This window comes from Equus przewalskii, chromosome 22 (assembly GCF_037783145.1).
Source record: "Equus przewalskii isolate Varuska chromosome 22, EquPr2, whole genome shotgun sequence".
In the NCBI taxonomy this organism is placed as follows: Eukaryota; Metazoa; Chordata; class Mammalia; order Perissodactyla; family Equidae; genus Equus; species Equus przewalskii.
The window spans coordinates 17,248,513-17,273,445 of NC_091852.1; the positions used below are offsets into that span (position 1 = coordinate 17,248,513).

The 24,933-nt window shown below is 40.2% G+C and overlaps 1 protein-coding gene across 2 annotated transcripts in view; it reads right to left on the minus strand.

Annotated features, from left to right (window-relative positions):
* The window catches only part of C22H9orf85 (chromosome 22 C9orf85 homolog), a 225,226-nt gene that overhangs the window by 26,753 nt on the left and 173,540 nt on the right, over window positions 1-24,933 (minus strand). The window contains exon 5 of one of the 2 annotated variants that reach the window (XM_070590121.1): window positions 20,258-20,389. The exons of the other annotated variant lie outside the window; for it this stretch is intronic. The gene's annotated coding sequence lies outside the window, so the exon portion shown is untranslated. Of the gene's footprint in view, window positions 1-20,257; window positions 20,390-24,933 lie in introns of those variants that run through there. 2 annotated transcript variants of the gene reach the window in all.

The window sequence follows — 24,933 nt, forward strand, 5'->3', positions numbered from 1 at the left end:
CACTTAATGGGGATAAACTGAAAGCCATCCCTCTGAGAACACGAACAAGACAAGGGTGCCCAGTCTTGCCACTCTTATTCAACACAGTACTGAAGGTTTTGGCCAGAGAAATTAGGCAAGAAAGAGAAATAAAAGGAGTCCAAATTGGAAAGGAAGAAGTAAAACTCTTGCTGCCTGCAGATGACATGATTCTATACAGAGAAAGTCTTAAAGCATCCACCAGAAAGCTATTAGAAACAATCAACAACTACAGCGAAGTTGCAGGGTACAAAATTAACTTAGAAAAATTGCATTTCTATACACTAATAATGAACTGGCAGAAAGAGCAGTCAAGAACACAATCCCAATTACAATCACAATATAAAGAATAATATATCCAGGAATAAATTTAACCAAAGAGGTGCAACTTTTTTATTAGTTGTTATGATCTGAATGTGCTAACATTTAGAATACTAATCCCTTATTGATAAGCATTATTCCTCCACTGACATTTATTTTTTTGTTGGTGCTGTAAATTACAATAAGGTAAACATCTTTATAGATAATTCTTAGTATATAACTCATTTCTTTTATATATATTCCTAGAAACTTTAATGCCAGGTTAAAGGCTATGCTTACTTTTTAAAACATTTGCTTATTAATTCCACAAATACTTAGTGACCATGCAATAAATACTAGATGTCTATTTATTGCGTTATTAGGCAGTGGTCTGGACACCAGAAACACTTGATACAGCCAATATAGTCCCTGCACTCAGTGACCCTAAACTCTAGCTAAGACAGAAAATAAACAACCCTCTGTCACACATTGGTAAAATGACAACCAGAAAGGATGCAGCAAGTTAAAATCTCACCGTCAGTATACGGGAATGTCTATTTCCTTACAGACTCACCGACCTTTAATACTAAGCCTAAGAAAAACAATTGTCAGTTCGAAGAGTGAAAATGTTTCTCAGGCGAATTTGCATTTCTTTGATTACTAGTGAAGCTGAACCTTTTTTCATTTATTTACACTGCTCTGACATATTTTCGGGAAAATGCTGCTTTAAAAATCTGTGCAGTTGTTTGGCTTCTCTACACATCTCCTAGAGCTTTCATTTTTCTTTTGATGAAATTTCTACAGCTCTTTAGAAATAGAGTTGAAATAATCAATACTGTGATAAAAACTTATATTTATGGTGTATGACTTTACAGAGCTCATTTATCTGTATAGCACCCTAAGGAAGAATGAAGGAGGAGTGTTACATGGTACATACAAATGTGCGTTATCATAGATTCTAAAGGTATTTGATGGTTCTAAGAAAGGAATGAGGAATCCATTTGCCTTCTCTCAATGCCTGAATTTACATGCTTAATACCTTTCTTCTACATGTATATTTTTACCTCTCTCTACTCGTTCAACACATATTTTGTGCAGTAGGAAGATACCCAGAATCAGTCTGATGTAGTGACCTTAATGATTGTTTATCGACCACTATTTCCCCTGCTTCTTCTGTGTTTGAAGAACCCAATTTTGGTTCTGTTTTCTACTCCTCAGGGGAAGTAACCTTAAACCCAACTCTGGGGTCCATCCTAACCAATCCTGGTTACCCTATTCCTTTTTCCACAGTGATTGGTTTGGGTCTCAACATGTGACAAATTTTTAGCCCATAAGTTGAGGCAGAAGTCTGCTGGTCACCTCTAAGGAAGGTTTCCTCACTTTTACAAAAGATAAACACAGAAAGAGACGATCTCTTCTCACATTGTCAAACACTGGCATGTCTGCTTATGACGTCTAGAACCATGACTGCCACCTTGAAACCATAGCCACCCAACTGAAGACAGCTGAGCAGGAAATACAAAAGAATCTGGATCATTGATGACATCATCGTGCCACTGAATAAAACAACCTTGCTTAGGAGCCTTTCTTCAAGACTTCTTCATATATTTCTTTATTGTTTAAGACATTTCATCTGAGTTTCCTGTTACTTGTTGTCCACAATGTCCTGACTCATACACTCTGAACTTACAATGTAATCATAGGGTGTTACTTCACCTCTCTGAGTTCAGTTTCTTCATTGAGAGAGAGAGAGAGAGCGCGCATGAAAGAGAGAGAGGGAGAAATTGTTCTGTATATCTCAAATCATCACTTTATAAAAGCAAAATCATTTTAACATTAAAAAGATAGAAAAGACATACTTTCAGGAAAACAATTTTGGAGGCTGAATTAATTAAAACTTTTTAAATACCCAGCATTCTATCTTTATTTTCTTCATTTCTTTGTGGAGTGAAAAATTCCTGCAGGCTCTGGTTGGGAAATCATTTGCTGAGAGAAGTCATATATTCATAAACTGAATAATGGTATGAATAAATTTTTGGTTCTGTATAAGATAAAAGTTCCGAAAAATCAGAGACTATGGAAGACAGGAAGGCTTGGAAACCTTCATAGAGATGTGGGGTCACTTGCTATGTGGTCAGTAAGACTTAGATGAATTTCTGAAAAGAAAGAGGAAGAGCGTTCTGGGCAGGTAAACTGCCTAAACAAAAGCCAAACGCAGGAACAATTATGATGAAAGAAGAAGCATGGCGGAGCACTCCAGCCTCACTAGGATGGAGATTCCATGAGGGCGACAGTTCCTAAAATTAGGGCTCATGGACCTTGAGGATTCTGTATGTCTTCTCAGAGGCAATTTACACGTTTAATGTTTTCATTTCAGCACAAATCTAAAGCATTGATGTAAGTGTATGTAGATCATGAGGATGGCCGCTTAAACCTGGCCACTGCTACATCCTTACAGGCCTCGTCTGGGTATTTGTGTTTGTGATCTGGGTCATGTAAGAACTGGTTGACTAAAAAAGTAACGGTTTTTCATAATGAGGCGTACTCTGCTATATAGTTAGTATTTCCTTTTCCTTCTTTAGCACACAGCTGGACTTCATTTTCTAGCGTCTCTTGCATTTCGGTGTGGCCAGGTGCCTGAGTTCTGCGCAGTAGAACATAGACAGAAGATTCGGGTGCCATTTCCAGGTCTGGCCCACATAAGCACCTACTCCCCTCAGCACACACAGTCCCTGCTCCTTTTCCCTCTGCAAGATGAACAGAAAGGCCACTGAGGACTAAAGGCGGGTAGAGCCACAAAATAGAAGGAGACCTGGTCCCTGGAAGATAATATGGAGGCTGCGTGACCAGACTGTGATGTGAGTGAGAAGCGAAATTTTATTGGGTTCAACGTCAAAAATTCAGGACTTAGCTGTTATAACAGCTAACACTATCCTTAATTAGTACATAAAACTTTGAAAAGAGAAAGCAGATGGAGAGTTTGACCATCACGTAGCCCAGCGGTAGTTTAGACTTGCCGACCCCACGCGAATCTGCTTTCTGGGGTACCATCAGTACCAGGTTGCGATAGTTTGAGAATAGTTTTGTAAGTCAGTTAACACACAATGAGAAAAATGTCAGTTTCACATTCCAGTGATAAGTCAATCATATACCTTTAACGTAGACTTCCAAAAAGGCAGAATGCTAATCTTATCTTTAAATAAAGAAGGCAATTTACAGAGTTATAAATGACACCATTAAAATTGGCATCTGAGCATTTCTCACTACCTTGAAATTATTAATAACATTCTGAACATTACATTTATACGAACACCCCATTGCTGCAGACTCTGATTACCTATTATAGTGGTTAGCAGATACCTTTTGATAATTTTAAAGCAAATCTGGGCAATTTAGTTTCAGCAAAACAGCATCCTCTGTCATCTTAATGGTACTAATTTAAATTTTATTGGTTTTATAATTTGCTCGGTATTTTAATTCGTAGTGTAGTTTCACTTTGTGCTAATATAAGAAACAGGGATAAAAGGAACATGTTTTGTACATGTTTAAGCTTCTTATAATAAAAATAATTTATGTCTACACTGTGAATCCACGTCAGTTGCTTTTTTTAAAAGGGAACTGGAGGTTGAGAAACACTGGACTAGATCAACTCTAAAATTTCTCTTAGCGCTAAAATGAAAGCAGTATAAACTGGGCATTAGGACCAAGGTCTGCAACTAAGCCCACCTCAGCTTGAGCCCGGGCTCTGTGACTTACCAGCCATGTGCCTTTGGGCCACTCATTTAATCTCCTCAAACGCTGTAACTTAACTGAAAAGTTAGGATAATAATTATTGCCTTTTACGATTATGCTGTTGGTAAAGCACTAGCACACGGTAAATAGTAGCTTTTACTGTCATCTGTTGAAAGTCTACTCATTTGCATTCTCCCACATTTTCAAGCAATTGAGCTGTGATTTACATTTGTACAAGTTTCTGATCGTGTTAAATTCATATATATTCAAGATCAACGACTTAAGAGAATTGTTTATATTTTAAAAGTTTGTAGTTTTATTTTAAGTACAAATGAGTGACCCTAACAACCAATAATACGTAGCTTCTACATATAAAAGCAGACTCAGGTGAAATTTGACTTGGAAATACTTTAGACCGAATTAATTCTATTTCTTAAAGGCAAATAAAAAACACAATTTGTGTCTCATATATTAAACTATAATTCAGAGTTTTATTAATTCTGGCTAACCTCCTTCATAACTAGCCCAGGTTTATGAATCATGCAGATTCAGAAGCCTGTGTTCAAAAAGTCCTTTGTTTTGTGGGATGCTTGAGTAGGTTCCGTTGAACTGATGTTCTAGTAACACACCAGTAATGGACCAACTCATTCTCTCTTAATCTGGGTTCACATTGCAACCTGTGCACCACAGAAAAGAAATCCTAGCATCACTGGGTTGAAACTAATCAGAATTTCAGACACAGAGAGTTGTTTTAGCTGGAACAGACAATAATTTAAAGGAGTTTCTGTAGACACAAAAACATCAAGGAGGCATTGAAAAGAAAACAGGTGCAAAAGAAAGGAACAAACTGTCCTCTAGGATGGAGTGGAACCCCAGGAGCTGTTGTCCATTTGGAACATTCAGTTTTACATTCTAGGGACACAAGGCGCTCTTTCTCCACTAGAGGAATAATCATGTACAATTTCTCATGGACAGCAAGAGGGACTTAATGCTTAGTCCTCTTAAGAGCTCACAGTGAAAAACCACCGGCATTAGTAAAAAGCCTCCTGTCAGAAAAAGGTTATTAGGGAGTAGCAGGGCAGCACTTTCTTTTAGGAAAGTGTGTTCAGAGCCATTAGAATGCACAGAACTGGTTAACTGAGGGCATTTAGACTTCTCCCTGCAGAGACAAAGCAGAAGTCATGCTGTGCCACAGTTGCGACGGGGCACTATGGGCATCATCACTCTGAGTTGACTTCCAGCTTCCTGCATTTCACTCCATGGTCTGACCCCAGGCCAAATAACAGGAGGATTTTTATATTATTTTAAATGCAAGCAGCTTCAACTGGAGTGTCAAGTATCAACAGATGAGTTGGGACTATTTGGACGGATGGTGAGGGGTACAGGTGTGGTGATGAACAGACTTTGGACCGAGAGGGGTATCGGTCAAAATCCCAGCTCAGCAGTGATCTTGGTAAATTACTTAACTTTTCCCTCAACCTCCTTCTCCTCCCCCGTAAAATGTCTATGAAATGCGTATGTGATTATTTTTCTTGTGATTAATTGCAATAACAACAACGAGCCAAAACATGCTGAGTACTCAATAATCATTCATTCCTTTCCTCCTGCCCTTCCTCCTCCTCCAAACCCTTCTCCACTCTCCTTCTCTCTCCCTCCCATTCTTCATCCCTTTCTTTCTCAGTATAAACCTGGTATATTTAGATCAATTCATCAATCAATGTTGGGCACCTACCATGTGCCAGGCAAGTATATGAGTTATACAATGTATGGTCTAGTCAGGGAGATTTTGTGTAAATAAATGTAGCATCATGATTTATTGATATTCTAGTGTTGTTATAACTTAATAGGCAAATGTAAAACTGTGTAATTTTTCTTGACTAAAAGCTCAAAAGTTGGACCTGAGTTTCTACCCTTAAGGGCTAAGCTTCCTCTTCCTTCGTAAGAGATATTTACTTTTCAAAATCTAGGCTCAGTGATGCAAACATCTACATGTTTAAGAAGGAAAGTGTTCCAAAGTTTGAAGGAGACAGGAGTGGCCACCTCTGGGAAGAGGTGGACTCCCCCAGACTGTGAACAGAGAGGGTGTGCTTCCGCCAGCAGTGGGGACATGCTTTCTGCTTGCACACAGCACTCCAAAGACTAAGACTCCAAAGGATGTCTAGAGACTCCTTACTGAGTACCTTGTCTTTCAAAGCCACGGTCATGTCCCAGGAGCTCAGTGGAACAGACAGAGAGTGTGTACCTGGAACAGAAGAGCTGCCTGCCTCTGAATGGACCAGGGGCATCACAGGAACCCCCATCATGGCTTTGTCCCACACTGTATACTGAGCAAGTTAGGGGTTTTCGTATGATCCACAGGGAAGAGAAGGGGATGAAGAGTCTAAAAAATAAATGATACTGTAGGTCATAAAGATGCTGGTTGGGGCGCATTCTGGGAAAGGCAAGACAAAATGAATTTGATTTAGAAAAATTAAAAAGTCTGACACCCTGCACCTGAGGTTTATAGAACAGCTCAAGCCATTCTCAAATAACCATTCTCCAACATATTATATGCTGTACTGATAGTATGATCAAAGTAGCAAATTGAAACTTGTGAAATTGCCGTTCAGCAGTTTCCTATGGTTCAATATAATACTACGGTTGCTCAGAGGAGGGTATGATCAAGGCAGAGATGGAAAACTGGTGGCCCACTCTAACTGGTTTGTTTTTGTTTTAGGCCTGTAATATTTTGAAAAAATAAAACTCTAAATGTATAAAATTGGGAGATTTTGCATAGTACACTGATTACTGGCTTCTTTGGAATAGTCGGAATATTTGAAAATGAAGGGTCCATGTTCCATCACGGCAACAATTTGCTGAAGGTGAGTGGTGAATTTGTCCCCCGTAGCATGTGTTCTCCAGTTTGCCACAGTCTCCACAATTCCCTCTTGTCTCTAAGACACTGAGGGCAGTAATCAGTAGCATTCTTTTTCCTTATACCCACCCCATCTCACTCATTCACCTGACAATTTCAGATATTTGAATCTGTGGCTCCTGGAGCTATCAAGGGAAGCTCATAAAATGGAGATGACCAGGTAGACAAAGTGAAGAAGAAGCTCCAGAAAGAAAGAACACCATTGTAAAAGGCATGGATGCATAAGAATGCCTTTCACGGTAAAGTGAAGCTGGAGTGGGTAAGAAAAGGGAGCTGAGGATGATCTGAAGAGATGGGATGAGTCAAGACAGTGAAGAGCATTGTTTGTGATACTAAGGAGTTTAGTTATAAAAGGTAATGGGAGCTATGAAAAAAATTTAAGCAGAAAAAGTAGACTCTCATTTCTAGAATTTGGAAAATCTCTCTGTTGGCTGTGAGGCAGACGGATTAGAGAAGGGAGAGGCTGGAGGCAGTGAGGTCAGCCCGGAGGCCCTTGCTTTATTCTAGTTCCTAGGATGATGAGGATCTGGACTGCTGGGCTTTTTCTTCATTTAAATAATACACAGGTCAGATATTCTGCTCACATCTACACGATGGAAAACTCTTAAAAATGGTGACATGGTCGATTATCTTATTCCAATGATTAAAGTCTGCTGTAAGTAAGGAAATGGAACAAATTCAAAAACTGGGTTTGGGAATGTTGGAAAAGGTGTGGCAGACACTGTTGGTTAGCAGCCCAATAGACATTCTCTCCATTCTTGCTACCAATTTTGTTTGGGCTGCAAAGTGCTCAGACTCACCAGATGAGTCAAAATCGGCTTAAGTCAGTCGTAACAATTCCATCTCTCTTACAGTTACTGGTCTAGGGGTGGGCTTGCAATCTATTTCTGGGTAATGAAACAGAAGAAGTTGGCTGAGGGGCTGGCCTGGTGGCATAGTGGTAAAATTCACGCACTCTGCTTTGATGGCCCAGCGTACGCACGTTCAGATCCTGGGCGTGGACCCAGCACTGCTCGTCAAGCCACACTGTAGTGGCATCCTACAGGAAACAGAGAAAGATTGGCACAGATGTTAGCTCAGTGACAATCTTTCTCAAGCAAAAAGGGGTAGATTGGTCAGAGATGTTAGCTCAGGGCCAATCTTCCTCACATTAAAAAAAAAAGAAGTTGGCTGAGGTTTTCTTGGAAAGATACATGTGGAGAGTGTCTTTTATCCTCCAACATCCTTTATTCTTGCTTTGGTCATTGCAATATGAGAACATGATGCTTAGAGCAGCTGCAGCCACCTTGTGCTTATGAGGGAAAAGCTGGGAGACTTGCATAGACATTCACTTGTTCATTGGACAAATATTTATTGGACACTTACTATTGCCAGGTGTTCTAGGCTTTGGGGATTCACCAGTAAATAAAACAGACAGTCTTACATTAGACATTTGTCCACAGCATATTGTGGAGCAGAAGATAAGAGTGTCATTATTGTTTAAGACACTGTAAGCAAAATATTCTGTTACTTGCAATCCAAAGCATTCTAATTGATATAAAAGGTTTATTATTACTAATATTAAAAGGTTAATGAAGTATCTAAGCTGAGAAGATGTTGGTAACTTTCTCATCCCCAACCCCAGAGATTTATTTGTGTGTCACTCAATATGCAGGATTTATTCCCCTCCATCAACCCTTACACACACACACACAAACACGCACACACACACACACACACATAAGGCAGGGAGATTTTGCATGGCCATCTGGAGCAGAGAAAAGAGTGATGTGGAAAAAGAAGGATTTAAAAAGTGTCTGTTATCCCCCTCAACTCTCAGGGATCCCCCCCACCCCCGCTTAGAGAAGCAGGGTTCATAAGTGAAAGCTAAAGCGTTATAAGAGATTTATAACACACTGCACACACAATAGCACCAGGTGCCATATTGCTATTTAGAGAGAACAGCATGTCCCCAATCTCTGCACAGCACAGGGTGACATCTGGCAGGAATCTCAGGGCGACTGTGAAGTAGGAATGTCAGGAAGCAGCATTCCCACTGAGGATCCTGGCCACAGTGGCTGCGCTGAAGAACTACAACATGATGGCTAGTAGCAGTGGACTTCAGTAATGATACAGAATGAGAATACGTGTGGACTTATTCCTGAGCTCAAGTGAGATACTCGTGAAATTGCCAAAAAATTGGAGATGAGCTGAAGTCCTGACATATAGCAGGAAGGGCCATGAGGAAGTTAAATTCAGGTCTTATTAGTGTTCCAGTGACGTCATTTATACCACTGGCTGGTGAGCCGGGGACATTCAGGTTACAGTGCAATATTAAAATTAAGGAAAACGACTGTAGTGTCCCTTTCCTTCATTATTTTCTAATTTACCTACAGTTTTCCTCTCTGCTTAACTAGAACCTCCCTCCAAAAAGAACCCCACACACGTATTAATTTGACAAATTTTAGATCTTAAGTATCCCAACAGAATTTCATATTTTCTTAGGGAAGAGAAATATAAGCTTTTCATTAGAAAGTTTGAGGCATAGGAAATTTAGTTAAGGAGGATGCTATAGAAATCACTAGAAGTTTATGGTCAGAGGCTCTTAAAATTGTTGGGTCAACAACTGCTTTGAGAAGCCAAGAACACTCTGGGCTTCTCTGCAGATAAAGCCTGTTTGCATGAGGACATCTGAAGCACCCCAGTCTTGGATGCAGTGGGGTCTAGGTTCAAAGCTCGTGCATGAGGTCCCTGGCTTCCAGTGGTAGCTCCCTGTGGGAGTTAGAGTGTGATGCTGAGGAAACAAAGTCCATGAATTTGCCCTGCCTGCTGGTCAGTTAGCATTTTGTGACTCCCCAGTGCATCCCTACACCCCGTCAGAATCCAGTAGGTGTAGATGGATTCAGTGCTGAGAAATCCTCTCTCCAAGTAGGAGTCCTTGCTGGCACAATGAATAGTTTCATATTTCATCGTGTCCAGCTGAGAGCCTTCTTTTCCAGCACAACTGATCACCATCAGACGGAAGGACTGTAAAGAGTAACTGACACTTTGTACTCATAGGAGAGTCCTAATACCTACCTAACCAAAAGTCACTTCATCAAGCACTAGAAATGTTACCCCATTTCCTCTCACAAGAGCTATATGAGATTATGAAATATGACTCTCATTTTACAAATGAGAAAACTAAGATTAAGTGGCCCGACCAAGGTCATACAGGTGCCAAGTGGCAAAACACATACCCCAGTGTTATGGTCTGATTTCTTGTGTCCCCCCTAAATTCATATATTGAAGTCCTAACTCCCAATGTGATGGTATTAGGAGGTGGGGCCTTTTGGAGGTAATTAGGTTGGGATCAAGTCTTGAGGGTGGAGCTCTCGTGATGGGAATAGGGCCCTTATAAGAAGATGAAGAGATGCCAGAACTTCCCCTCTCCACCATGTAAGGATTAACAAGAAAGTGGCTGTCTGCAAACCAGGAAGATGGCCCTCAGCAAAACCCGACCATGTTAGCACCCTGATCTCAGACTTCCCAGCCTCCAGAACTGTGAGAAGCACCTGTCTGTTGGTTAAGGGTCCCAGTCTATGATATTTTGTTATAGCAGCCCAAGCTAAGATGTCCAGGATGGCTAAGTCTGTTTTTCACCCCTACGCTTCTCGCTTTCCAACTTACGTAAACGTTATCCTTTGTAATCTTAGTCCCAAGTGGCAACTCCAAATTAAACAGGTTAATAAAAGCTCAATGCAAAGACTCCTAAATCTCCTAAAATGATTTCAAGTAAATAAAACCTGCTTTTGAAAGACAATGAAATGTACTGGCATTGAAAGGAGAAAAAGATGTCTTTTCACTTAATTGTCAAAATCCCCCCATCTATATCCTGCCCACATAATTCTCAACTAATAATAGCCTATTTCACTCAGTGTCAGCAAGGAATACGGAATGCTGTAATTCACATGTGTGTTATTTTTTTGCATATGCCCACAAACTATAATTAGCAGATATCTTCTTCAAACGTCAAGTCAAACATTTTTGAGAGTTTTTTCTTGCTTACAGAAAATTCAGGAGCAAACAGCTTGGAAAAACATTTAAAAAAAAAAAAAAAGGGAGGGGGGCCAGAAAAACAAACTTTGTTCTATCTCATATCACGATTTGATTTTGAATCTATCATCACATTTGCTAATCCTTTTTAAATCATGTCTGAAATAGGTGTGGCTTGAAGCAAAAAATATACCCATCATAATACAAACATCAAAGAAAACATTTCAAAGAAATGACAGCAAGGGAGGGCATATAAGAAAAGAACTAAAAACGGACTCACTGGATTTAAAGATACGAAGCTTACTGGTGACCTTGGCAAGGGGCATTTCATTATTGATGAACATGAGAGCATAGTTGCAGTGGGTTAAAAAAATTATGGCACCTCCATACAATGGAGTGATCCGCAGTGGTTAAACAGATTGAGGTGCATCTTTAAGTACTGTTAGAAATATGTCTATGAGAAAAGCAAGTTGTAAACAACATGAATAGCATGATTTCATACTTGCAACAGTAAAAATATCAGTGTATAGAAATGTACATAGGTGCCGGCCCGGTGGCGCAGCGGTTAAGTTCGCACTTCCGCTTCTTGGCTGCCCAGGGTTCGCCGGTTCAGATCCCCAGTGTAGACATGGCACCGCTTGGCATGCCATGCTGTGGTAGGCGTCCCACATATACAGTAGAGGAAGATGGGCACGGATGTTAGCTCAGGGCCAGACTTCCTCAGCAAAAAAGAGGACTGGCAGTAGTTAGCTCAGGGATAATCTTCCTCAAAAAAAAAAAAAAGAACTGTACATAGGTATAGATATAGATACAGATAGAGAGCCTTATTTGTATGCTTGTAGATGCATGGGAGGATTGTCTGAAAGAACACATACTTGTGCCAGAGACCACTGGGGGCCCTGTGTCACATGCCCTTGGTCCATCTGTGTTTCAGCCACAGCTGTGGTAGATAATTCCACACAAGCTCAGATTCATCATGATGATGTCCCACCAAAAGAGCATGCCTGTGGTCTTTCCATTCTCTGCCCTGGGGACTTCTCAAGGGAGCCCACTGAGCCTTGCAAACAAGAGCCACCCAGAAGGACAAGTGAGTGAAGTCCCTTATGAGAAACACTCAACAAAGGGGGAATGAGAGATAATGGACAAATGCGCCATCCCACCGACTGTAGTCTTTAAATGGACAAGTCTGGGAGTCAGTCTGCATACTTTTGTTTTTATTGTGGTAAAATATACATAACATAAATTTGCCATTTTGACCATTTTTAAGTGTACAATTCAGTGGCATTAAGTACATTCAAACTGTCGTGCAACCATCACCACTATCCATTTCCATGACATTTTCATCATCCCCAACAGAAACTCTGTACTCATAACCCAATAACTTCCCATTCTCCCCTCCCCTCAGTCCCCGGGAACCTCTATTTTTTCTGTCTCTTTGAATTGGCCTATTCTAGGTGCCTTGTATAAGTGGAATCATTTAATATTTGTCCTTTTGTGTCTGGTTCATTTCACTCAGCATAATGTTTTCGAGGTTCAACCACGTAGCATATTTCAGAATTTCATTCTTTTTTAAAATTTGAATAATTTTGAGATATAATTGACATATAAGATTATGTAAGTTTAAGGCAAACAATGTGTTGATTTGATACATTTCTATCAATATGATTACCACCATAGTGTTGGCTAACTTCTCCATCACGTCACATATTTGTCATTTCTTTGTTGTGGTGAGAACATTTAAGATCTAGTCTATTAGCAAATTTAACGTATAGTATTCTATCGTAGGTATAAACTGCATTTTGTTTATCCACTCATCTGTTGATGGACACTTACGTTGTTTCCACCTTTTGGCTATTGTGAATAATGCTGCTATGAACATGGGTGTGCAAGTATTTGTTTGAGTCCCTGTTTTAATTCTTTGGGATACATACCTACGAGTGGAAATGTTGGTCATGTGGTAATTCTAACTTTAACTTTTTGAGGACCCGCTAAACCGTATACTTCTAAGTCCTGGTGGAACTGGACCTCAGAATCCTGATAATGTGCCCATACATTGGTTCCCTCTTCTTTCCTGCCTCTCTTTCCTGCTCCGTGTGACCTTCCACATCATGGGATACCTACACTGAAGTCCTGCAAGTCCTTGTCTCAGGCTCTGCATTTAAGGGACCCTAAACTCGGACAACACTCATCTCTAAGAGTGATTACCTCTGGGAACTGGACTGGAGAAGGGGAGGCATTCACTTTTTCAACTTTTGTGCCTCTGTCACTTTTGTCTTTTTGAGTGTTTAAGGTTATAATTAAGAAGTTCCAGAGTCAGGGTTATTCTATTCTTGCGGGACATAAGTAAATGACTCTTCCAAAACAAAATGAACCAGAAATTGATCATTCTTGCAGCTTTGTGCCTCAAGAGAGGCAAATAAGGGAGCTTTAAAGGTTAATTTTTTTAAAAGGCTCTTAAATTCTTGATCTGAAATGATGTTGTTGTCCCTAAAGCTGGATCCCTGAGAACTCTGCCCCAACTCACGTTCAGACTTGAGGTATCAAGGTTCCCTCCCCCATCCTTCCACCAAACTTCCAGTCCTTCCTCTTGTCCCTCTTGACCTCCCTTTTTCTCCAAGTGTATTATGCCCTCCTGGGTTCACTTTCTTTGCCATTTAGTCTAGACTCCATGGGACTTTGCTTCAACCATCATTCTGCCATCCATTTTTTATTCCTTTGTCTCTATAAGGCACTCATCCTCCAATTTCTAACCTGGATGAATCCAAACATTTGCCTCCACGCTGCTGAGAAGTTCTGGAGAAAAGGACTTAACGTTCTTAATGATGTAGCAATGGAGCTGCTGATCTTAGCTGATTACGATGTCTAATATCAGCAGACCCTCCCCGCTATTAGCAGTGCTACACTGCATTTATGCAAGCTTAATCCTCGCTCCCAGTCACTAGCCCTAACACCAGCGCCCACACTTTCAGCTGATTTCTTTGATCCATGTTTCACAAAGAAGGTGGAGATTAAGTGTTAAATCAGTTTTATTTAATTGAAAATAATCTATATCTGAACATATCTTTGGAGAGCTAAAATTTACAACATCCTTACTAGATGCTGGGTACTGCACTAAATAATACGGTAGCTAACATTTACTGAGTATTTGTTGTGATTGTGTATCACAATACCTGGCATCTACTAAGCACTCAATAAATGTGATACCCGCTCAACGCAAGGTCGACATAAGGGAAGCCATGTTGTAGAAAAGAAACCATATTGTAACTTGGAATGGCCTCTGCCTAACTCACCCAGCTGGATATGCACCCACCAGGAGATCCACCTGCTCTGTAGACTTTATGAGCCCTGCTTGTGCGTGTACCTCCCAGCTGCAATAAGATGATAACTTCGTTATGTTGAGTTCCTTAGGAACGTGACAATCCCTGGACAGAGAGTCTATGCTGATAGCCACCATCCACGAAAACTGAAAGATCTGGTGTGGCGACTCGCAGTCTATAACACCACAGGGTCAACATTCCTAGCACCCTCCCCTATAACCCACTGGCCTATATAACTGCTTCAAGATCCTGTGCCCCTCTTAAGATGGTTCTTTTGGACGTTAGTCGGCTATCTTCCCTCTTTCTAACAAGCTGTAATAAAATGCCCTTTCTCTGCCACCATCTTGCCTCTTGATGATTGGCTTTGTCTTATGGTGAGCAGATCATGTCCTTTGTGTGGTAACAAATGTCAGCTACAGAATGATGGACTCAAATACAGATGTTTGCAGATATGGCTTCAGAAAGTAGAGTGATTGGTCCAACTCTGGAGCCCATTAACTTAGTCCCTACTTTCTCCCTTAAAAGCTTTTTATAAACATTTTGGCCTATAATCTTTACAATATCAGCTATCCTATGAATTACGTATTGCATTATTGTTCTTTTCTCCCTTCCTCCTTTTATAGATAGACAGACAGATAGGTAGATCAATAGATAGATAGATGGATAGATAGATAAAGATATATTTATAACTTAGAGAGATCCAACATCAAGATCTTGATTACAGAGCTAGTAGCTAGGAGATGCAGAAATTAAACACAGATCTCTTTGACTCTGAGCCCACATTTAAAACACTATGCAATGCTACCTCTAGTGCATACCTATAACTTTACTTACTGCATTTGTGATATTGTGATTTGTAATAAATATATGTTTGGTCTTCCTCCACTGTTCTTGGCAGAGAGCTCCTAAAACCCTTGAATTTCCTAAGAGATGAGAGCAATAAAGGTAACTTTTGTTACGTTAATGAGATAACTTTAGGAAAGCACCTAAGGATGGTGGCTCTTTGCCAGGACCAACCATGTGTTTAGAGGGTTGTAATTTTCAGTCCCACTCCCTGAGCTTCAGGGAGCGGGGAGGGGCTAGAGGTTGAATCAATTGCCAAAGGCCAATAGTTTAATCAACCACGGCTATGTAGTGAGCTACCATAAAAACCAAAAAGGACTGGGTTCAGAGAGCTTTGGGGTTGGTGAACACGTGGAAATTTGGGGAGAGTGGCACACTCGGAGAGTGTCTGGGCCCCTCAGCCTTCTTCACACCTTGCCATCTTCCATCTGGCTGTTCCTGAGTTACATCCTTCTATAAAAAGCTTGGAATCTAGTAAGTAAAATGTTTCTTTGAGTTCTGAGAACCACTCTAGCAAATTAGTCAAACTCAGTCAGAACCTCTGATCAATAGCTGGTTGGTCAGAAGCACAGGTGACAACCTGGGCTTGCAGTTGGCATCTAAAGTGAGAGTGGAAGTGGGCAGTTTTGTAGGACTGAGCCCTTAACCTATGGGATCTGACACTATCTCCTGGTAGATAGTGTCAGAATGGAGTTGAATTGTAGGACACCTAGCTGGTGTCCAAGAAGTGTTTGATGATGTGGGGAAAAATCCCACATGTTGGAATTTGGGTGCAGAATCTTAGCATCTCTGAGAATAAGGTTTTTCCCCTCATCTTAAGCCAAATTAGTGAAACCATCTGAGGATCCCAATCCTTCCCAACTCCTTTAAGAACTTATTCTATCAGTTTCCTTCTCTCTTTCCTATATCTTCAATTTCTCCTTTTTTGTTGACTTATTTCCTGCAGATGCTCAAGTCTCTCAGACATTAATAAGTCTCCCCTTTGGAAGACAGACTCAATGAGTCACACCAAAAGATAGAATTTAAAAAGTCAGAGAGATAGCAATAAGATATAAATTATATGGAAATTAGATGACCATTTCAGGAGCTTCAACATCTGAAGAGTTCCATAAGGAGAGAACAGAGAAAACAGTATCAAAGTATCAGAGAAAGAGTACTAGTGACTAGTGTAACCACAGGCCCTCCAGGACCACTTCAACCAACCCCAACTTATCAACAGAGTAATTAAGAGCTATCTTTCAGGAACTGAGACCCCTTGTCCAGTTCAGGCTGGTTGAGACCACCAATCCATCAACTGGGCCTGTGCAAGTGCTTGATGAGTTACCTTTTTTGATATTAAGGAGCTAAAAACTCCACCCTCAGATCATGGTAATGCCTCCATTTTGTGCACATGTGTCCTATGAAGAGGCATGAAGCTTGACTACACTTGCACAGATCATCAATTATCTCACTTCTCCTCACCTCCAATCATCTTTCTCCACACTTCAGATCACCCTGCCCTTCATCCCACAAATTGTACCCCAAGCCATGGATCAGGGATCTGAGAGCACATGCCCCCTCTCTCCTTGCAGATCAATACTGCAAAATAAACCTACATTTCTTTACCCGAAAACTGATGCTGTAACAATTGGCTTTTTTATATGCATCAGGCAAGAGAACCTCAGTTTTTGCAGTAACACTAGAACATTTCCTGAAGGTCTTAAGTATCCAGGTTTGAAGACCCAACAAGTGTGTGGTGCAATAAGTGACAAAGAGATCTACAGCACATCATCGTGAAATTTCAAAATGCCATGAATAAAAAAAAAGTCTTCAATACTTTCAGAAAGCAGGAGTATATTAAGTCGAATCAGAATGGCACTGAATTAGGACAATGCAACAAAGGCTTCAAAATTCTGAAAGAAAATTATTTCCTACCTAAAATTTCATATCAGGGAAACAATAAATAGACATCAAATGTAAAGGTAGAATACTGAAATTTTCAAAACTGTAAATATCTCAAAATATTTCATCTCTTAGAACCACTGAAGCGTGTGCTTCCAAAAATCAAGGGAATAAACCAAGAAAGAGGAAGGCACAGGACCTGGGGACAAGGGAGTCACAGGCACTTAGCAGAGGGAAGTCCTCAGAAGACAGCAAGTCCTACAAATACAGCTGTGCTTTAGGTCTGTAATCAGCAAGAGATGATAGGAACAACGGCCTGTGGGAGATCAGAATTTGCTACCCCAAAATGTGTCTCTTTGGCTTCATTATTTTTAAGAACAAAAGACTCTGAAAGAAACTTTGACCTTCCCCCTAACTTCTTAAAAGGATTTAAGGTAGAAGGCTTGTTCTAGGAAGGAGCTATCACCATAAGATAACTCTAGTATAATAACAACTGAGTGTGATACACAGGGAGGAACCTGACAAAGGCTTTTTAATCAAAGTCTTCTTCATCTCTCATTATTTTTGCAAGGCATGGTCAACATTTGCTTATCAAACATTTGCTTTTCCATCTCCATGTAAACTGCCTTCCTCCCCTTTGAAGTCTCAAACAACTACCCCCATATCTTCCTTTGTCTTTAGCTAAAGACAGGATTTAAGGTGGTGATTTCTGCCATTTTAGTGAGTTACTCAGTTTTCCTGGGTTTCTCCCATGTGTACATGTTACTAAACTTTGCTTGATTTTCTCCTGTTATTCTGTCTCATGTCAACTCAATTCTTAGACCTGGCAGAAGGATCTAGAGGGTAGAGGAAGCGTTCTTCCTCCCCCACAGGCCCAAGCAGGGAAGAAACAGTATTCACAGATAGTATGAGGCACTCTAGGGAAAACAGTGTTGAGACATTTTATAATGCTCTTAGAGCATTTTGGAAGAACTAACACAATGTACATGGAAAGAAAAGAGTCAATAATTACCTTTAAAAAAAGTTATACAAGCAATGAAGTAGTACAGTATTCAGCAGGAAAATTCCTATACCATATCTTCTATCTTATGATCCATAAATGTCAGCAGGACTTTTTTTTTTTCACTAGACAAGCAGATTCTAAATTTTATTGGAAAAATAAGCAAGCAAAAATAGCTGGGAAAATTCTGAAAAAGTCAAATATTAAAGGTACATTAACACTTATCTTGTATATGAAAAGACAGTACAAATCTACCAGGAATTAAAACAATTTGGCAGTGGTGCCTGAACAGACACATCAATGGAACAGAAAGAAGCACCCAGAAATAGACTGAGATACATATGGGAATTTAAAATATGATAAAGGTGGCATTTTAATTCAGTGTGGAAAAGATAGGTTATTCAGTAAATAATGATAGTACAGTACAACTGGTTAACCATCTGGAAAAAAGTAAAATTGGATTGTTTCCTCATTTTTATAACAAAATAAATTCCAGGAACTGGCCTGGTGGTATAGCGGTTAAGTTCGCGTGCTCCTGGGTGGCCAGGAATTCGCTGGTTCAGATCCCAGGTGCAGACCTGTGCACCGCTTATCAAACCAGGCTGTGACAGGTGTCCTACATATAAAACAATATAGAGGAAGATGGGCATGGATATTAGCTCAGTGCCAATCTTCCTCAGCAAAAAGAGGAGGATTGGCAGTGGTTGTTAGCTCAGGGCTAATCTTCTTCTTCAAAAAAAAATTCCAGACAGAAAGGAATTAAACTTAAAAATTGAAATTATAAATGCACTAGAAGAAAATATGGGAAAATATTTCTCTAATAGTAGAGTAGGTAAGACCTTTCTAAGCAAGAAACAAAATCTAGAGGATGTTAAAGAGCACACTGATATACTTAAAACAAACGAATTAAATATTTCATCATGAAGAAATACCATAAACTAAGTTGAAAGTCAAAGATCAAATCAGGGAAAGATACTTGCAGCACATTAGACAGAAAAGAGGCTAATTCTGTTAATACACAAAAACATCAAATCAATAAGAGAAAAATCTACATTCCAATAGAAAATGATCAAATAATATGAAAAGAGTTCACAGAACAAAAAATACAAATGTGTTTTAATGAATAAAAAGGTGATAATTGAATATAAAATGGCACAGCAATATTTCTTTTTCTTTTTTTGCTGGGAAAGATTGGTCCTGAGCTAACATCTCTTACCAATCTTCCTTTTTCTTTCTCTTTTTTTTCGTCCCCAAAGCCTCAGTTTGCATATTCTAGTTCTAGGTCCTTCTAGTTCTTCTTTGCAAGCTGCCACCACAGCATGGCTACTGACAGACGAGTGGTGTGGTTCTGCACCTGGGAACTGAACCCGGGCTGCCGAGGCAGAATGCATGGAACTTTAACCACTTGGCCATCAGGGCTAGCTCCACAGCAATATTTTTCACTTACAGGTAGGGAGGCAGATTTATAGCAAACTGTACAGGCAAGAAAGTTAGGAAATAGACACTATCACACATTTTTTGAGGGTGTATAATATGGAACAAAATCTTTGGAGGCAATTTGATAACGGTTATCAAAACTTAGACCCCATAGTTACTTTTCTAGGAATATATTCTACAGATTTGTTTACACATGTGAGCAAACTTAGAATGGTTGTAGCATATTTATAGTAGGAAAAAAACAAAGCATAATTAAATACCATTAGCAGGATTTTGGTGATGGTGTATCACTTTAATGGGAAACTCTGCAGCTATTAAAAAAGGAGAAGATAAACCTACATCAACAGATATGAAATGCTCTTCTAAAAACATTTTACACAGAAAAAAAATCAGAAGACAAACAAACAAGAAACAAGACAGTATAATTCGTAGGCTTCTAGTTGTTTAAAAAAAGCAAGAAGGAGTGTGTATATGTGCATATATATGCTTATATATTTATATGGAATATCTCTTGAAGGCTACACAAGAAAGTGGTAACAATGTTTTCCTGTAAAGAGACAGGCTCAAAACAATGATTTGTGCCCCCATTATCTATTCTCCAGGTATTCCTCAATAATAGAACCCCAGATTTTAGCTAACCTCAAGGCCAACTGCAATAAAGATGACTTTTCCCAGCTTTCTTTGCAAACAGGTATGGCTCAGTTCTGGCCAATGTTGTGTCCTTCAAAAAGGATGTGTGCTCTTCCCTTTTCCCACTTCCTCCTGCCTGTTGGCTGGATTGTGGACCTGCTTCCTGGAACTCAAGCCACCTACTTGGAGTATGCGAGAAAAGCCTCATTTTGACAATAGCAGAGCAACAGAAAGGCATCGGAGTCCCTGAAAGTGGTGGCCTCACCACGCCAGCCTGGGACTGCTTGCCTCTGGAATTTGTTTCTGTGGAGGAGAAATAAGATTTATCACGTTTAAATCATTGGTATGTGGGGGTTTGTGTCATTCATAGCTGAAGCCAACCCTAACTGATTGAGAAGGGGGGGCTAGGTGACTCGGGGAGCAGGGGTAGAGGGGAGACACCTATCACTGAGTCCACTTTACAGTTTAGAAACGTGCCAGAGTAGGGACAGTAGCATGAAAAGTCTTTATAAAGGAGTCTATTTTCTCTTTTCTTGAGCGCCTCGAAGCTTTCAAGGGCTGTGGGAGCATCTTCATCCCTTATCACAATTCCGGTTTATATTATTCATTAAAAAAGCTTAAAAGCTCACATGACAGATCAAATGATTTCTTACTGAGGATTCTGAGTGTGAGAATCTATGAAAATAAGAGAGATATGTGTGTGTGTGTGTGTGTGCATTGTGCAAAGGGGAGAAGAACATTCATCTTGGCATACCTCAATCTCAGTTGGGTTCTTCCTAATTATAGATACTCTGAGGCTGATGCTTTTTCTACCATCATAAATTAGCTTGTTTGTTACTGGATCAATTCTTAGCTGGAGTCATTTCAATGCCCTGCTAAGAGAAGCAGCTATCTTATTTAACTTAGGATGTGCTGACAAGACTGCCACACATCCACGAGAACCCAGAAACATTCTCCAACAGAAGGCGTGATACATAGCAACGATGTCAGTAATCTCTTTGCTTTCAATTTTGATTTAGGGTTATTATTTTAGGAGAGTCAAAGAAAAGAAAGTAAATTTGGAAACACTGACCAGGATGCTGGGCTACAGGATGCCTTCCCGTTTTTCTAACATATTTCTCATTATGGACTACTGGTCCTCAATCCAAGCTGAGCGTTAGAAACATTCTGGAGGATTTTTATATAACATAGATCTCAGACTCCACATCCCAACAAGTCTGATTCAGTGGACCTGTTTAAGCCTAAATTTCCACATTTAAAAAAAATTGCTCTACTGATTATGAGAGCTGAATCCTGATTCTGCATTTAGGAAGAACTGGCACAGATAATCCAATATTTTTAAATACCTAATACATGCTCAGTTAAAATGATTAAGGAAGACAATTTAGGTGACAAAAATAAGCTTTATTTAACACTTCATGAAGCAGACAGTCTCCACACTCAAGAGCTGGGAGAATGGCAAGGTGGGACGGAAGGCTGAAAGCTTTTAGAGGACAAAGCATAGGGAACAAGGAAAAGAAGGAATAAAAACATCTGATTGGCGGAGTTTCACCCATAATCACCTACGTTCCTTGGTTTGGGTTGGTTGTCTAGATGGTCTGACTTCTGGGCAGATGGAAAGTTTACAAGAACATGAAACCTCAAAGTTTCACTTTGTTTTGCTGATGTGGTTTTCCAGGATCAGTGGAAGGAAAGGTTGATGTGAGATCAAGTTGACAATTCTCCCCTTTTGATCAACCTCTGGCCAAGCAAGGGGTTTGATCAAAGATGGTATTGCAAGTTATGCTCGGTTACCGTCATCTCTTTGGGTCTCAGTATATATTTTGAAGGAGATGATGTCAGGTTTATAACTCTGAAGCTGACTTTGTTCTATGGATTTTTTTCGTGTTCCAGTCAGAGGGAGACCATTTATTGGCTGGCTGATGGCTGCATAAAGGTATTTAAAATACTTAGAGAATGCAGTGGACCAGGACATTATTGTTATTTATAGTAAAAGTATTCCTAAGGTTTGCAGAGAGCTCCTGAGCCAGGGTCCCCGGGAACCAAACCAATTAGAATCAAATAGGTCAAGAAATGACCCTGAAGAGGGGGATACTTCTTTAAGCCAGTTGACCTGTGAAGGGCAGCAGACTATGCCACCCAGAAATACACCTCTTTCATGTAAGGATTATCTTGAGCTCGTTATTCTTAAGAAACAGCAGGAGTAGGAAAAGCTCTGAAAACCAGGTAGAAGTTACCCTTTCGTGAGGGAAATTTACATTTATAAGGCATATCTCCATTTGTAAGAGTGTCTTCCCCTCTGTCCCAGGAAAAGGAGGATGATTAAATCTCTAGAAACACTTATCATTGGAGAAAGCAACATCTTAAATCTGCATAGCAAACATCCCCTCAGTTATCCATACTTCGCCTGGTAATCTCCCATAATTGCCCCCCCCCCCCCCGCAACATCTTCTTTTGTGGTTAGCTGGAGATGGTATTTAAGGTGATAGCTTGGGCCATCTTGCAGTGTTACTCAGTTTTCCCGGGTATCTCCCATGTCTACAAGAGGCGCTGGCACCACTCACGTAAGTAGAACAAGTTAAACGATGATCTTTATGTTACACATAGACATTAAGCTTTGTTCTTGTTATCTTTAAGCTAAGTCAGGGGAGAGGGCCTTGAATCAGTCTCTGACCATGTTTAGTCTCTGGGAAAACAGGAACATCAGTCACAAGGGAGGAAAAACAGAAGATTTTCAAGAACTGAGACCAGACCTTGAAGGCCCACCGGGAGACCATATGTCTGAAGAAACCACATTCCAGAAATAGTTTCATGCATGCCTGCACATACTCCCCCCTATATAACTGGCCTGTAGTCTTTTTTCTGAGAAGGTGGACTTTGAGGATGCTACTCCACCATCTTCTGTCTTTGCTGGCAAAAATGAATAAACCCTTTCTGTCCCACCAACTTGCCTTCTGACATTTTGGCTAATCTCTCAGCAAGCAGAACAAGCCCATTGCTTGGTAACAGAGGTATACATGTTATTAAACTTCTGTTTCTTTTCCCCCCATTAATCCGTCTTTTATTACAGAGGATTACAAGAGGATTATTACAAGAACCTAGAAGGATAGAGAGAAAACCACTTTTCCTCCCCTACATCAGTTTATGTATTTTGTGTAATTGTATCTGCACTTCCCCCAAAGTGTTTATTCAATGAGCTTGTTCCAGGGAAACTGAGGCATGGGAAATCAGGGAGAAGCTTGTAACCAGCAGCACTGCAGAATCACCAGCATCGTAGCAAATCCAACAGTGCTAAATACCTTGTAGGGCACAAGGAGTTTCGTTGTTGTTCTCCTGGCTACAGGCTAGTATACTCTAGATATCACTGGTACTGCCTTCTCCACAAACTCGGGAGCTCTGTGTTCACATGACTTTCTTATTTTCCTTCTTTTGAAAAAAAAATTCAATTAATCATGGCATTGTCGTCAGTCCATTATGCCCCTTGGGACTTCCTCTACCTGTATTGTCTAAGAAGATTTATTCAAACTAAAGGTAGGTGGTGGAATGCAGATGGTAAATAGAAAAGGAGGAATTGCCATCAATTCAATAGTGATGAGGCTTCCTTTTGGGTGGGGTAATTGTTTATATCAGTCCTACAAAGTTCAAGAGATAACACCTGTCCGCTGCCTACTGGCATACTCTTGCTGACCTACATGCAGGATAACGCTGCTGTGGAGCCCCACACTGAAGTCTAGAGTTACAGCTCATTTTATTCCACAGCAGGGGCACTCCAGCGGCTGGGGTTTGCCAGCAGTCCACCTGAAGCAGCCAGTGATGGGGCATGGTCTGTGGAGAATTTAAAACAATAATACAAGTGATTCGAAAGCAGCCTGCCTTTTATTGTCACCACAAGCTGGCGATTCTGAACAATGTCAGTGATAAAATACTTCTCTCTGAAAAAGTCTTTTGTTGGACTAAGTTCTAAAAAAATAGTGATTTCAAAGTGTGGTCTTGGGTCAGCTATGTCAGCATCATCTGGGAACTTGATAGAAAGACAAATTCCCAGACTCCACACAAGACCAACTGCATCATTTGGAAAGGGTGGTAAAATAGTATTTGCTCACCCACATTTTTGAACGAAGCATCTGTATTTGCATAACTAAAAGAGATCACTTTGTGAGTCTTCAGATGGTTAGAGGATTTGCCCTAGATGTAGGAGAGGCAGACATTTTAAGTACTTATACTCAAAAGTGTCCCATTGACCTGAATCTCTGAGGTATCCTGTCATGCAGATAGTACATACATGTTACTGTGGATTGAACTGAATTTGTGTCCCCCAAAAGCCCTAATCCCCAATACCTGTGAATGTGACCTTATTTAGAAATAGGGTCTTTGCACATATAATCAAGTTAAGGTCTTGCTGGATTAAGGTGGGCCCTAACCAATAACTGGAAATACAGGGGAGATGTCCATGTGAAGATGGAAGCAGAGTTTGGAAAGACACAGCTGTAAGGCAAGGAATGCCAAGGATTGCTGGCAACCACCAGAAGCAAGGAGAAAGGCAAGGAAGGATCTTCTCAAGAGCCTTCAGAAAGAGGATGGTCCTGACAACACCTTGATTTCAGACTCCTAACCTCCAGAACAGCGAAAGAATAAATTTTTGTTGTTTTAAGCGACTCAGTTTGTGGTAATTTGTTACAGCAGACCTAGGAAAATAATCCACATGTTAAATAAGAACTATCAAAAGTCAGCAATAAATAATATGTACTAAATGAATGGTAAAAACACTAACATGCTATGGCATCTTGGAGGAAGTGTAATCCTGTTCCTGAGGCCATATATACAAAGTTACCAGTATACCAAAGACT